The sequence below is a fragment of the Nomascus leucogenys genome, chromosome 6 (assembly GCF_006542625.1).
Source record: "Nomascus leucogenys isolate Asia chromosome 6, Asia_NLE_v1, whole genome shotgun sequence".
Taxonomy (NCBI): Eukaryota; Metazoa; Chordata; class Mammalia; order Primates; family Hylobatidae; genus Nomascus; species Nomascus leucogenys.
Window position 1 is genome coordinate 30,989,438 of NC_044386.1, and position 12,380 is coordinate 31,001,817.

At 41.8% G+C, this 12,380-nt stretch overlaps 1 pseudogene; it reads left to right on the top strand.

Moving 5' to 3' along the window:
- The first annotated feature begins 9,449 nt into the window (after positions 1–9,449).
- Positions 9,450–10,003, top strand: LOC100605492 (annotated as a pseudogene).
- The last annotated feature ends 2,377 nt before the right edge of the window (positions 10,004–12,380 follow it).

Consider the following 12,380-nt stretch of genomic DNA (forward strand, 5'->3'; position numbering starts at 1 on the left):
ATCCTGAATTACAGCAAAACAGCTGACACCAACCAGAGAAATGAAATTGGCATGAGAATACAGTTTCTTTACCTCTCTGTCCTGTGACTCTATACTGCACTCTTCAACCAATCGGTGATCTCCATACTTTGTCCCACTCTAAAACCTTTAAAAACCCTAGCCCCAAGCCAGGCAAAGTGGCTCACACCTGTAATCCCAGCACTTTGGGGGGCTGAGGTGGTTGGATCATTTGGGATCAGGAGTTCAAGACAAGCCTGGCAAACATGGTGAAACCCTGTCTCTACTAAAAACACAAAAAAATTAGCTTGGCATGGTGGCACATGCCTGTAATTCCAGTTACTTGGGAGGCTGAGGCAGGAGAATCACTTGAACCCAAGAGACAGAGGTTGCAGTGAGCCAAAGTCATGACACTGCACTAGAGACTGGGTGACAGAATGAGAATCCGTCTCAAACACAAAAAACAAAGAAACCCTAGCCCCAAACTCCGTAGGGAGATGGATTTGAGATTTCCTCCTGTCTCCTGGTTCACCAGCCTTGTGATTCAATCTCTTTCTCTGCTGCATCTCAGTGTCTGGCTATTGACCTGCCATGTGCATTGAAAAATGGATGTATTATGGTTATATGATTATATGAATTGAATTACTCTTGTAGTACCAAACTAAAACAGGGTAGGGAAGCTTGAGGGGAAAGCACTCTCAAGATACACAATATTACTCCAAGAATGTAATTCTCTGCAAGTCCAGCTGCTGAAACTACCTGTTGTAACCTGAAACCAGTTTTATCTATTGTTGCTGAGATAACTTGTGCAACTCTAGGACTAACTTTGCACATTGGTGTTGCTCACAAATCAGAGTTTGCCAGCTCTCCAGAAACTTACTAGTGCCAATGAACTTTCTCAATGATCAATGTGTAACATTCTCTTTTTTATAAAACTTCCGACGTTCTCTTTGTTCTTCAGATATTCTGAAGACCACCTGGTCTGCATGTATGCTCTGAATTGCAATTCTCTCTTCCTGAAATAAATGTTGAATTTCAGAGATTTGTTTGCATATTTTAATTTTGACTTCAACACTACCCAGCCTTATTTTCCTCCCTCCCTTGAATCCTTTGTGGTGGCACTCTTTTGACTAAACCCAACAGCCAAATGGCACATACTAACCCCAATAGAAAGCCAATGGGCACATAACTTCTGTGCCCATTGGCTTTCTGTTGGGTTTAGTCAAAAGAGTGCCACCACAAAGGATCAAAGGGAGGGAGGAACAGCAGTTCATGTAATTCACACAAGTGAGCCTCCTGAGGCAGAAAGTCAGGAGGGAGAGTGGTGGCCTGGAGAAACAAATGGAAAATACCTATCAAATGGTGGTTCACAGGCTCGTGTCTTAGACTGTGTTCCCTGGAAACAGTCTCTGAGACTGGCAAAATATCTGTAACTCAACCCAAGAGCTACTTAATGGGAAATATCAAACTTCTTCATTTTAAAGTTAGGGACAAGACAAGAAAATCCATGCTTACAGTAATTATTTGACATTGTTCTGGAGGCAGTAGCTAATACAACACAGAGAGATTATATAAAAGGTACAAAAATAGGAAAGAAGGAGTTAATTTTTCATTAGAACTATAAAGATAAAATATGTTTTACCAATCAGATTCACACAGATTAAAATGATTATCAAAGTGTTTGATAATACACTTTGTTGGTCATTGTTTAGAGAAACAGGAAATGGGACAGGAAATTACTACAGGCCTCTCCAGGGGACAATCTGGCAACAGCTATTAAAATTAGCTATTAAAATGAAATACATGCATACTCTTTCACTAGTGGAGGCAAAAACAAATGTATGAAGATGTTAACGTTAGCTTGATTTATAATTGTAAAGGAAGGAAACTAAATATCCACCAATGTGGAGTGATGAAATAAATAATAGTACAATCATGGAATGAAATGTTATGCAACTTTAAAAATGAATGAAGTAGGTTTGTACTAATAATAAATAATTGCCAAAATAGATTGTTGAATAAAAGGAATCAAGATGCAGAAATATGCCTATGCTATGCTATTTTTGTTTGTTTAAAAAATCAACTTATATGCATAGAACATCTTAGGAAGATTACACTAGAAATCTTGTAAGGTTGGCTACCTCTGGAGGTCAGAACAGGTTATTTATTGGGGAGAATAGAATAAGAAAGAAAGTTTTAAAATTACTTTGTTTTGTACTTTTTGAATTTTATGCCCATTTAAAAATCAGTACAAATAAATGGATAAAAGAGATGGATCCAAATCAAGCAAGTATTTAAGACAATGCAACTGACCAAAGTTTTATAAACAGCAACTACAAGAGCTACAAAATAATCAACTCCCATTCCCCAAAAAGGGAGATGGGGAGATTGAATAACGAAAGAAATGAGTTAATAGCAATCTACAGGAGAATGTATTAGAGACTATGAAGATTTATCTATCCCCAGCCAAGAGCTATGGAACAGCGGGGTGTTTTGTGTTCTGTGTTTAATGACCAGTTAGTCAGGCAAGAACAATGACTGTTAGAACATTCCCTGACATCTAATCCACTTTTGATTTTATGGACTAGATTCAGATGTGGGCCAGGCTTGTAAGGCCTTATCCCACAATGGGCTTGGGCCAGACCCAAGGATGCACCACTTTTGAGCAGGTTAGCAGGTGTCTCTCAGTCTGTCCATACAGTCTCTCAGTTTCCGGAATTTGTAGAGTCCGGCTTGGGCTGGGATGTGCCTGGATACACCGGACTGTTTACCAGCAGAGGGACAATAACCTCTGCTGCTCTCTTGTTTTATGCAATAAGTGTAAGAGTATCTTGCGTGGCTAAGGGACATATGTGCCTTAACACTAAGCAATGTGAGCACAGGTGACAGTGGTCCAGAACTTGAAAATGTTCGGGGTCGCCAGTGTGCAATTGAGTTTGAGGGTAGCCCCTCCCACTGAAAAAAGGAAAAATGCCATTGCCCTGTGTTTTGGAAAAACTCTTCCAAATCATGTTTTTCCTCTGCCCTTTATACCACCATAACAATCAACACAGAAGACTTCCGTGACCAAATGCATAGGAGTTTTCCCCACACACCAGGCAGCAGACACCAGCTGGCTGTCTTCTAATTCAATTCGGACACATCTACCTAGAGACAACATCAGATCCCACAGGTTGAGAGCTCTGTCCCACAGGACTGCCCCCTCTTTCCCACCAGTCACAAATCTGGGCCTCCGGAACTTCTGATCAATCAGTGTCAAATTGGGGCTCCCATGATCCCCTCTTTGAGTTCAATTCATTTGCTGGAGCAGCACACAGAACTCAGGGAAACACTGAGGTTTACTGGTTTATTATAAAGGATACTATAAAAAATCCAAGCAAAGAGACGTGGGGCGAGGTATGGGGGAAGGGTGCTGAGCTTCCCTGTCCTCCCTGGGTGCACCACCCTCCCTGTGTTCAGCTATTGGGAAGCTCACCAACCCAGTTCTCTCGGGTTTTTATGGAAGCTTCTTGAGTCGGCATTCTTTCCCCCAGTTACAGGGTGGCACCCTCTCTGGGGATGGTCTTGAGACCCACAGTCAGAAAGTCAGGAGCAAGGGAAGGTCAGAGAGATTCTGTTTCCTGAGAACTAACATACCCAACATGATAATAAAAGACTGTACAAAGGATTGTGGGAGTTAGGATGAGCTGGGGACGAAAAACCAATGTATATACACATGTGTATACGTGTGTGTATGTGCAAATATATGTGTGTGTGTATCCATAGGTATGTGTATATTTATACGTATGTGTGCATATAGATCATATATATTATAACACTACACCCTGCTAACCAGGTTGAACCTGGTCACTCATTGGACAATCCTTACTTTAACTTTTACAGGGCTTAGTAGAGACCCCTAACTCTTAAAGCCTTTCAGTACCCTTTTTTTGATGCCGTTTCACAATTCAAGGGAGCCAAGAAAATGTGGTGAGATCAAACATCAGTCTCTAGGGTTATAAAACAGAAAAATATGTTTTATCTAACCTATTCTTTAACTTACGCTTCTTAAATGGGAGGCCACTTTTTGATAACTGGAATCCAAACCTTTTTGCCAAAGTAAGTCACAGGTATGTCTTTATATGCTTATGATAGGGTTTATTTAATTTTTTTAATTTTTTGAGATGGGGGCCTCGAAATATTGCCCAGGCTAGCCTCAAACTCCTGGGCTCCAGCGATTCTCTCACCTCAGGTTCCTGAATAGCTGGGATTATAGGTGTGCCACCGCACCTGGCTATGATAAAGTTTAGTATGTATTAATGTCTCTATAAGCAATTGTTCCTACTATGTAACTTCTGCCAGAAAGAATGGCTCAAGTGTCAATTACTGCCCTCCCTAGGTATTTGTAGGTGAGAAAACATAATTTATTTTCTTTCTGTTCTTAGGTTTTTAGTTGAAACACTCTTCTGAAAACAAAATAAGATTAACAAGAGAAAAACAAGCACAAGTTTGTTAATCCGTGCTATACTTAACACTGGGGAGAGGCCTCAGTTCAACAGTACTTCTCTCTCAAGGCAGTGGCTTAGAGGCTTTGCTTAAATGGTATTTTAACAAAGAGCCATAAATCCCATATAGTGGCAAAACAAAGGAGAGAGCAGTTCTAGCCTTTTTTTTTTTTTTTTGAGATGGAATCTTGTTCTGTCGTCAGGCTGGAGTGCAGTGGTGCAATCTCGGCTCACTGCAACCTCTGCCTCCCATGTTCAAGTGATTCTTCTGCCTCAGCTTCCCGAGTAGCTGGGACTACAGGTGCATGCCACCTTGCCTAGCTAATTTTTGTAATTTTAGTAGAGATGGGGTTTCACCATGTTGGCCAGGATGGTCTTGAGCTCTTGACCTCATGATCCACCCACCTTGGCCTCCCAAAGTGCTGGGATTACAGGCATGAGCCAGCACACCCAGTCTAGCCTTTTTTTTTTTCTTTTCTTTTCTTTTTTTTTTTTTTTTATGAGAGAGAGGGCCTCATTATATTACCCAGGCTGGAGTGCAGTGGCAATCATGGCTCGCTGAAGTTTCCATCACCCAGGCCCAAGCAATCCTCCCACCTCAGCCTCCTGAGTAACTAGGACTACAGGTGTGCATCACCACATCTGGTTAATTTTTAAATTTTTGTAGAGACAGCGTCTTTCTATGTTGCCCAGGTGGTTCTCCAACTCATGGCCTCAAGGGATCTCCCAGCCTCAGCCTCCTAAAGTGCTGGGATTACAGGCATGAGCCACTGTGCTTGGCTCAGTTCCAGTCTTTTAAAGGGTGGGGGCTGGGCAACAGTGACTCACGCCTGTAATCCCAGCACTTTGGGAGGCCGAGCCGGGTGGATCACCTGAGGTCAGGAGTTTGAAACCAGCCTGGCCAACACAGTGAAACCCCATCTCTACTAAAAATACAAAAAATTATCTGGGTGTGGTGGCACACGCCTGTAGTCCCAGCTACTTGGGAGGTTGAGGCAGGAGAATCGCTTGAACCCAGTAGGCAGAGGTTGCAGTGAGCCGAGATCGTGTTGCTGCACTCCAGCCTGGTGACAGAGTGAGACTCTGTCTCAAATAAATAAATAAATAAATAGGTAGATAGATAAAATAATGGTGGGAAACGTGGGAAGATAGTAAAATCTGCTCCCAGATTCATCTGGTGCCTGCTGGTACCTACGCTGGGCCGATGAGCCAGTGCTGTCTCCAGTCAGGAAAGGTCGATGTCCTGCCATTGGGCAAACAGAGGCTGGGGCAGAGCATTTCCCTGAGTTCATTCAGTGTGTTTAACTTAACAATCCTCAGTATTTTAGGGGAAATAATTTGGCTTCCTTCACATTCACTAGATTTTAAATAGCTCCATGCAACAGATCATGGCGTGCATGTGCCTGGCTGTGCAATAGGTAGCTAATTCATTCTGGCAGGTGCATCAGGAAATTACCCCATTCAGAATCCACTGTTCCACAGGAACATTGCTGGACTTTTTCTACAGCTGAGTGGCAAAATGGATGATAACCACTCTGAAAATTTTCCAGTTGGAAAATAACCTTGAATTATCGATTATTTCATTACTTTCAACAGCTAAGCAGAGGAAAATGACATTTAGTCCAGATTGTCTTAGGGATATATTATTCATTTACTTTTTGTTGAATTGTAAGATCTGTATATTACATTAATTACAATAAAGCTATATATTTATGTGACATTAACTTAGTCCTCTCCTACTTATTTATTTTTTAGACAATGTGAGGATCAGATTTGCTGTAAAACCATTAAGGTTATTGATTAAAATGACCTACAACGTGTCCTATATAAGGCACCACATGATGAGTTTATTTTAAACTCATTCTAAAAATTGATTGCCTTATTTCCCATTCCAAGGGTTATGCAACACATTGCATTACTCTTTTCTATGTTGGCATGGATAGAATTGATATCATTCACATTGACTATATTAGCCTTTTGGGGTAGAGTATACACTTCCTCCTCCTTTTTATGACTTTAGTATTCCATTTCTATCCCAATAAAGGTATTATACATGTATCTCTTGTTGGTATCTATTATTTTGAGAGAATAAGTGTTTAAAAGTGAAACTACTGAGTCAAAGGGAATACACATTTTGAACATTCTTTGATATATAGGGCCCAATTGCTTTTCTGAAATATGGTACTAATTGATAATTCTATCATCACTATTTGTGAATTCTTATTGTTTGGTATTTTGGCCATTCTAACACAATGTTCCTGTGTTAGAATTTTATAAACATTAGCTAATTTTGTTGATAAAACAGTGTATTGTTTTTAATTTGGATTTTGTAATGTTTATAGGCTAGTTTGAGGCCATAACTACTAGTTCCTGTCCTTTTCTCACGTTAAGAAAAGCATATTTGTCTCATTACTTTATATAAGCTTTTTATATTATAAAATATTCATTCTTTGTTATGCAACAAAAATGACAGATAAAGCCCTAGCCCAAATTTCTAGCTCTAGCCCAATTACAGATTGTATTCTCAGATAACAATGCAATTTAGATAGAAAATCAAACAAAAAGCCGTATATTTGCAAGTTTGAAACACATTTTTAGGGGCCAGTCATGGTGGCTCACAGCAGTAATGCCAGCACTTTGGGAGGTCAACATAGGGAGATCCCCTCTCTATAAAAATAAAATATTAGCTGTGCAAGTGCACACTTGTAGTCCCAGCTATTCTGGAGGCTGAAGCAGGAGGATCACTTGAGCCCTGGAGTTTGACATAACAGTGAGCTATGATTGCACCACTGCATTTCAGCCTGGGCAATAGATACCCTGTCTCTTAAAAAAAAAAAAAAAAAAAAAAAAAAAAACCATTTTTTATTTTAAAAATTTTGATTTTTAATTGACAAATAATAATTGTATGTATTAATCTGAAGTACGTCATAAATATATACTTACTGGAAGGAAGTATCCACAGTAGGTGCGTAAGTAAGACAAGACAGAGGTCAGGTCCAGGAAAGCCAGTTCTGAGAGTGCAGAGCAGGGAGTCCGTGTGGAATGGAGGTTTTGTGGGTCAAGGCAGCAAGTCCACATCAGTGAGGTCAGATCCTGGCACCAGAAATCCAGGACATTTGAAAGACAAAAAGCTGGGGCCCCAGGCCAACAGGAAACAAGAAACTGGAAACTAGCGCCAGAATGATCAAATCAAGGTGATTAGCACATCCATCACTTCAAGTATTTATCATGTGTTTGTGATGAGACCTTAAAATCCTCTTTTTGCTATTTGAAATACATAATACATTATTACTAACCATTGGCCTTTCAGCTGCAGGTTTATTTTTATTTTTCATAGTCCCCTCTCAACCCCAGCAGTATTTCAGAATGCTATTCTGGATCCCACCCCAGATTATTTAAGTCAGGATCTTAAAGCATGGGACCCAGAAATCTGCACTTTCAAAAGGGGCCCAGATGATTCTGGTTTATTGGTAGGATTGAAAACCACTGGGTTACTCTAATTTCTGGAATGATTACTCTCTACCTACCTGTTTCCAATTTTCACTAATCACTTTCTTATTAGTTTCCTGTAAGCTAGATGCTGCATCCTCTGCTTTTTTTAAAACCAGTAACTTTCTTTGAATCCAATTAAACATGATTCAGTCCTGAGAGTAGACGGTAGATCCAGAAGTTGGTTTTTATTCCCCGGATATATTTTTGGTGCTAACTTACAAGTTTCATATTTGTTTCTTTCAGTTTCATGTTTTAAATGTATGCTATTTATTGCTACATTGCAAACTACCCCAAAACTTGGTGGCTGAAGACAAGAAAACCCAGATCCTTGTTAGTGGGATGCTGCCACGTGGGCAGGACTGGGTAGGGCATGCTGGTCTCTGTTCCATGTGATGTTGGCTGGAACGCCTTGACTGGGGCTAGATATGTCTGACTCACATGTCTGCTGCCTTAGTTGCCTTCTTTTCTCCAACCATATACTGCATTTTTTTTTATACAATAGCTCATGGCCATGGAGAGCAAACTGGAAGCTGCCAGGTTTCTTAAGCCCAGGCCTGCAATCAGCAGGGTGCCACTTTTTCCACTTTCTATAGGTCAGAGCAACCATAGGCCAGCCCTAATTCATAGAGAGGAAATAGACCACTTTCAATGGAGAAGAGTGACAGGTGTGAATAGGGATGGAAGCTTTCAAGTTGGGGAAATATCCCAGGTATGTGGAAGGTATATAAGCTTGAATAGATGAATGAATAAAATAAAAGGATGTAAAATATTTATTTTGCTTAAGATTTGATTTCTGATAAAAAAAATAAGAAAAAATAGAAAATATTTAAAAAAATACAGACAGGAGACATAGATAACAACGATGTTTCAATCTTTTTTTTTTTTTTTTTTTTTTTGAGTCAGAGTCTGGCTCTGTCGCCCAGGCTGGAGTGCAGTGGCGCAATCTCGGCTCACTGCAAGCTCCACCTCCCGGGTTCACGCCATTCTCCTGCCTCAGCCTCTCCGAGTAGCTGGGACTACAGGCGCCCGCCACCACGCCCGGCTAAGTTTTTTGTATTTTTGGTAGAGACAGGGTCTCACAGTGGTCTCGATCTCCTGACCTCGTGATCCGCCCGCCTCGGCCTCACAAAGTGCTGGGATTACAAGCGTGAGCCACCGCGCCCGGCCTCAATCTTTTATATAAGGAATGTATGTGATGGTATTCAATTTTGCACCAGAAAAGAGGCTAAGGAAAGCAATGGACATGTCACATTAACACAGAATGTGTCAGGCCAGATTGTGCGAATCTAGGGCCACGTCAGCCAGCCCAGAAGGAAGTAACCACAGCAGGTGCCTAAATGAGGCAAGACAGGCTGGGAGCAGGCGCCGCCGCCAGTGAGAACCCGGGCCCTGAGCCGGGCGGGAGTTTGCTGGGGCTGAGTTAGGGGCGCGCAGGCCCTGACCTCCGCCCTCTGACCTCTCCCCTCGCAGGTGACCATGGGGAACGTGTTGGCAGTCAGCTTGCTGCCTGCAGGGCAGCCGCCACCACCTGTGCCGGCGCTCGTGGGACTGCCGCCACCTCCGCCCTAGCATCCAGGCTTCACGCTGCCGCCGCTGGGAGGCGGCCTGGGCGCCAGCACCAGTGAGGGTCGAGGTTTGGAGCGGACCCCGGAGCTGCAACCGCCAGTGCCGCAGGGGGTGCCGAGGATGGGGCCTGCCGCTGCCTGCCCTACCCCTGCACATTCAAGGAGTGCTACCGGAAGTACAAGGAGCTGTAGATGGAAGGTGTCAAGTTCACAGTGAACAAAGCGTTGAGTAAGCATTTCCAGGTAAACCACACAGTAACCCTCAGCACAATCAGGGAGTCCAACAACCATTTTGGTGTCACGTATATGGGGACAAAGCAGCTGAGTCCCACAGAGGCATTCCCTGTACTGGTGGGTGACATGGACAACAGTGGCAGCCTCAATGCTCAGGTCATTCACCAGCTGGGCCCCGGCCTCAGGTCCAAGATGGCCATACAGACCCAGCAGTCGAAGTTTGTGAAGTAGCCGGGCGTGGTGGTGCATGCCTGTAATCCTAGCTACTCAGGAGGCTGAGGCATGAGAATTGCTTGAACCCAGAAGGCGGAGGTTGCAGGGAGCTGAGATTGTGCCACGCACTCCAGCCTGGGTGACAGAGTGAGACTTTGTCTCAAAAAAAAAAAAGTTTTCTTTATTAATATTGTTTTGAAAATGTAGTACACTAAACAGAGCATGATACCTTTCATGTGACTGACCAGTAAAAAAGAAAAAAAATCTCATTATAAGATGTAATTTCAACTTTATTAAAACAAAAGCCTTCTTTCAACCCATTGATAGCTGAGACGATCCTTTCATTTTTTTCTTCCTTCTTAGTACCAGGAACCTCTCTATACAGCCAGCCTCTATTCTGATGTTGGGGGAAAAAGCACATATGGCATAAATAAGCTAAAGCATTTTTTGAGAATCAAATTATTTTAGAAAAATACTTAAGAAAATATAACATCCTTTTTTTAAAAAGCCCACTTTATAGTTGATAGAAATAAAAGGAGATGTAGGGGTAAATTTTAAAAATGCTGAATCAAATTTTTGTGGCATGACGCCAGGAAATTCTCTCCCTTTGTTTTAACTGAACAAAATCGCAAGATTTTATTACTCACCTTCCTCCAGTTAATTTATTTTAATTAATTAATTATTTTATTGATTTATTTTTCTGAGACAGGATCTTGCTCCGTCACCCAGGCTGGAGTACGGTGGTGTGATCACAGCTCACTGCAGCCTTGATCTCCTAGGCTTAAGCAATCCTCCCACCTCAGCCTCCAGAATAGCTGGGACCGCAGGCATGAGCCACTATGCCTGGCTAATTTTCTTAATTTTTTGTAGAGATGGGGGATCTCACTTTGTTGCCCAGGCTGGTCTTGAACTCCTGAGCTCATGTTATCTTCCTGCCTCAGCCTACCAAAATGTTGAGATTACAGGCATAAGGCACTGCACCCGGCCTTCACCCTGGCTTAAACTCAGTTTAGGTTTCATATAGGCCTGTCTTTATGGTTAGATTTGACATGAATACTGAATCAAGATCCCTGAATTACAGACTACAACTCTCAGCTTCCTGAAGATTATTACTCCTTCACTTGTGTTATTTTTAAAATTCACTTATTGCCTTGGATTTGAATCTTAAAAGGTTAATCACAAAACATCAGCTTGATATATTTTTAAAATTAATGGCACAAAATTGAATCTTAGAAGTTCAAAATTTTTTAGTATTAATTTTTTTTGAAGGAAGAACAAAGACTTTCTTATTTCCAAATCTATCAAATTAGAGAAATTAGAGTAAACCTGTAATACACCTAGTGATAATGAGCTCATCTCACATAAAGCCAAGGACTCAATTCTTATCAAGGGAATGTTTCAGTATTTTACATGTTTATATATTGGTTACTCCTTTCTCACTTGGAAAGTACATTGAAATTACTTGTTGTATTTGTCCGTTTTCACACTGCTGATAAAGACATATACCCCTGAGACAGGGAAGAAAAAGAGGTTCAATGGACTTATAGTTCCATATGGCTGGGGAGGCCTCACAATCAGCCAAAGGCAAGGAGGAGCAAGTCACATCTTACATGGATGGTGGTGGGTAGAGAGAGAGTGAGCTTGTGCGGGGAAACTCCCATTTTTAAAACCATCAGATCTGGTGAGAACTTATTCACTATCACAAGAACAGCATGGGAAAGACCTGCCCCCATGATTCAATTACCTCCCACCAGGTTTCTCCCAAGACATGTGGGAATTGTGGGAGTTACAATTCAAGATGAGATTTGAGTGGGGACACAGACAAACCACATCACTTGTCAACAATCTCACTTTTATTTGAAGCATAGAAAAGTGTCTTGTTAAATATGAGAAATGAGAGGAAACGTATAGAAGTACCCAGTCATCTTTAGGAAAAAAGAACTGTCTCAGAGATCCATGGAAAGGACTATTTAAGGTACTCTGGGTCATAGGCTTCTAGGGCACAAGCTTCTGATGGCATTTCTTGTTCGTTTGTTTTTTAGACAGAGTCTCACTATGTTGCCCAGGCTAGAGTGCAGTGGTGCAATCACATCTCACACTGCAGCCTTGACATCCTGGGCTTAAGCAATCCTTCCACTTCAGCCTCCCAAGTAGTGAGGACCACAGGTGTGTGCTACCATGCTTGGCTAGTTATCTAATTTTTTGTAGAGACTGGGTCTCACTATGTTGCCCAGGCTGGTCTTGAACTCTTGGGCTCAAGCAATCCTCCCTCCTTGACCTCCCAAAGTGTTGGGATTATAGGCTTGAGCCACTGGGCCCAAGCGGATGGCATTTCTTAATTATTTTTGAGACCATACCACTGTACTGAGTCAAGATTTCTAGAACTCTAGTGAAA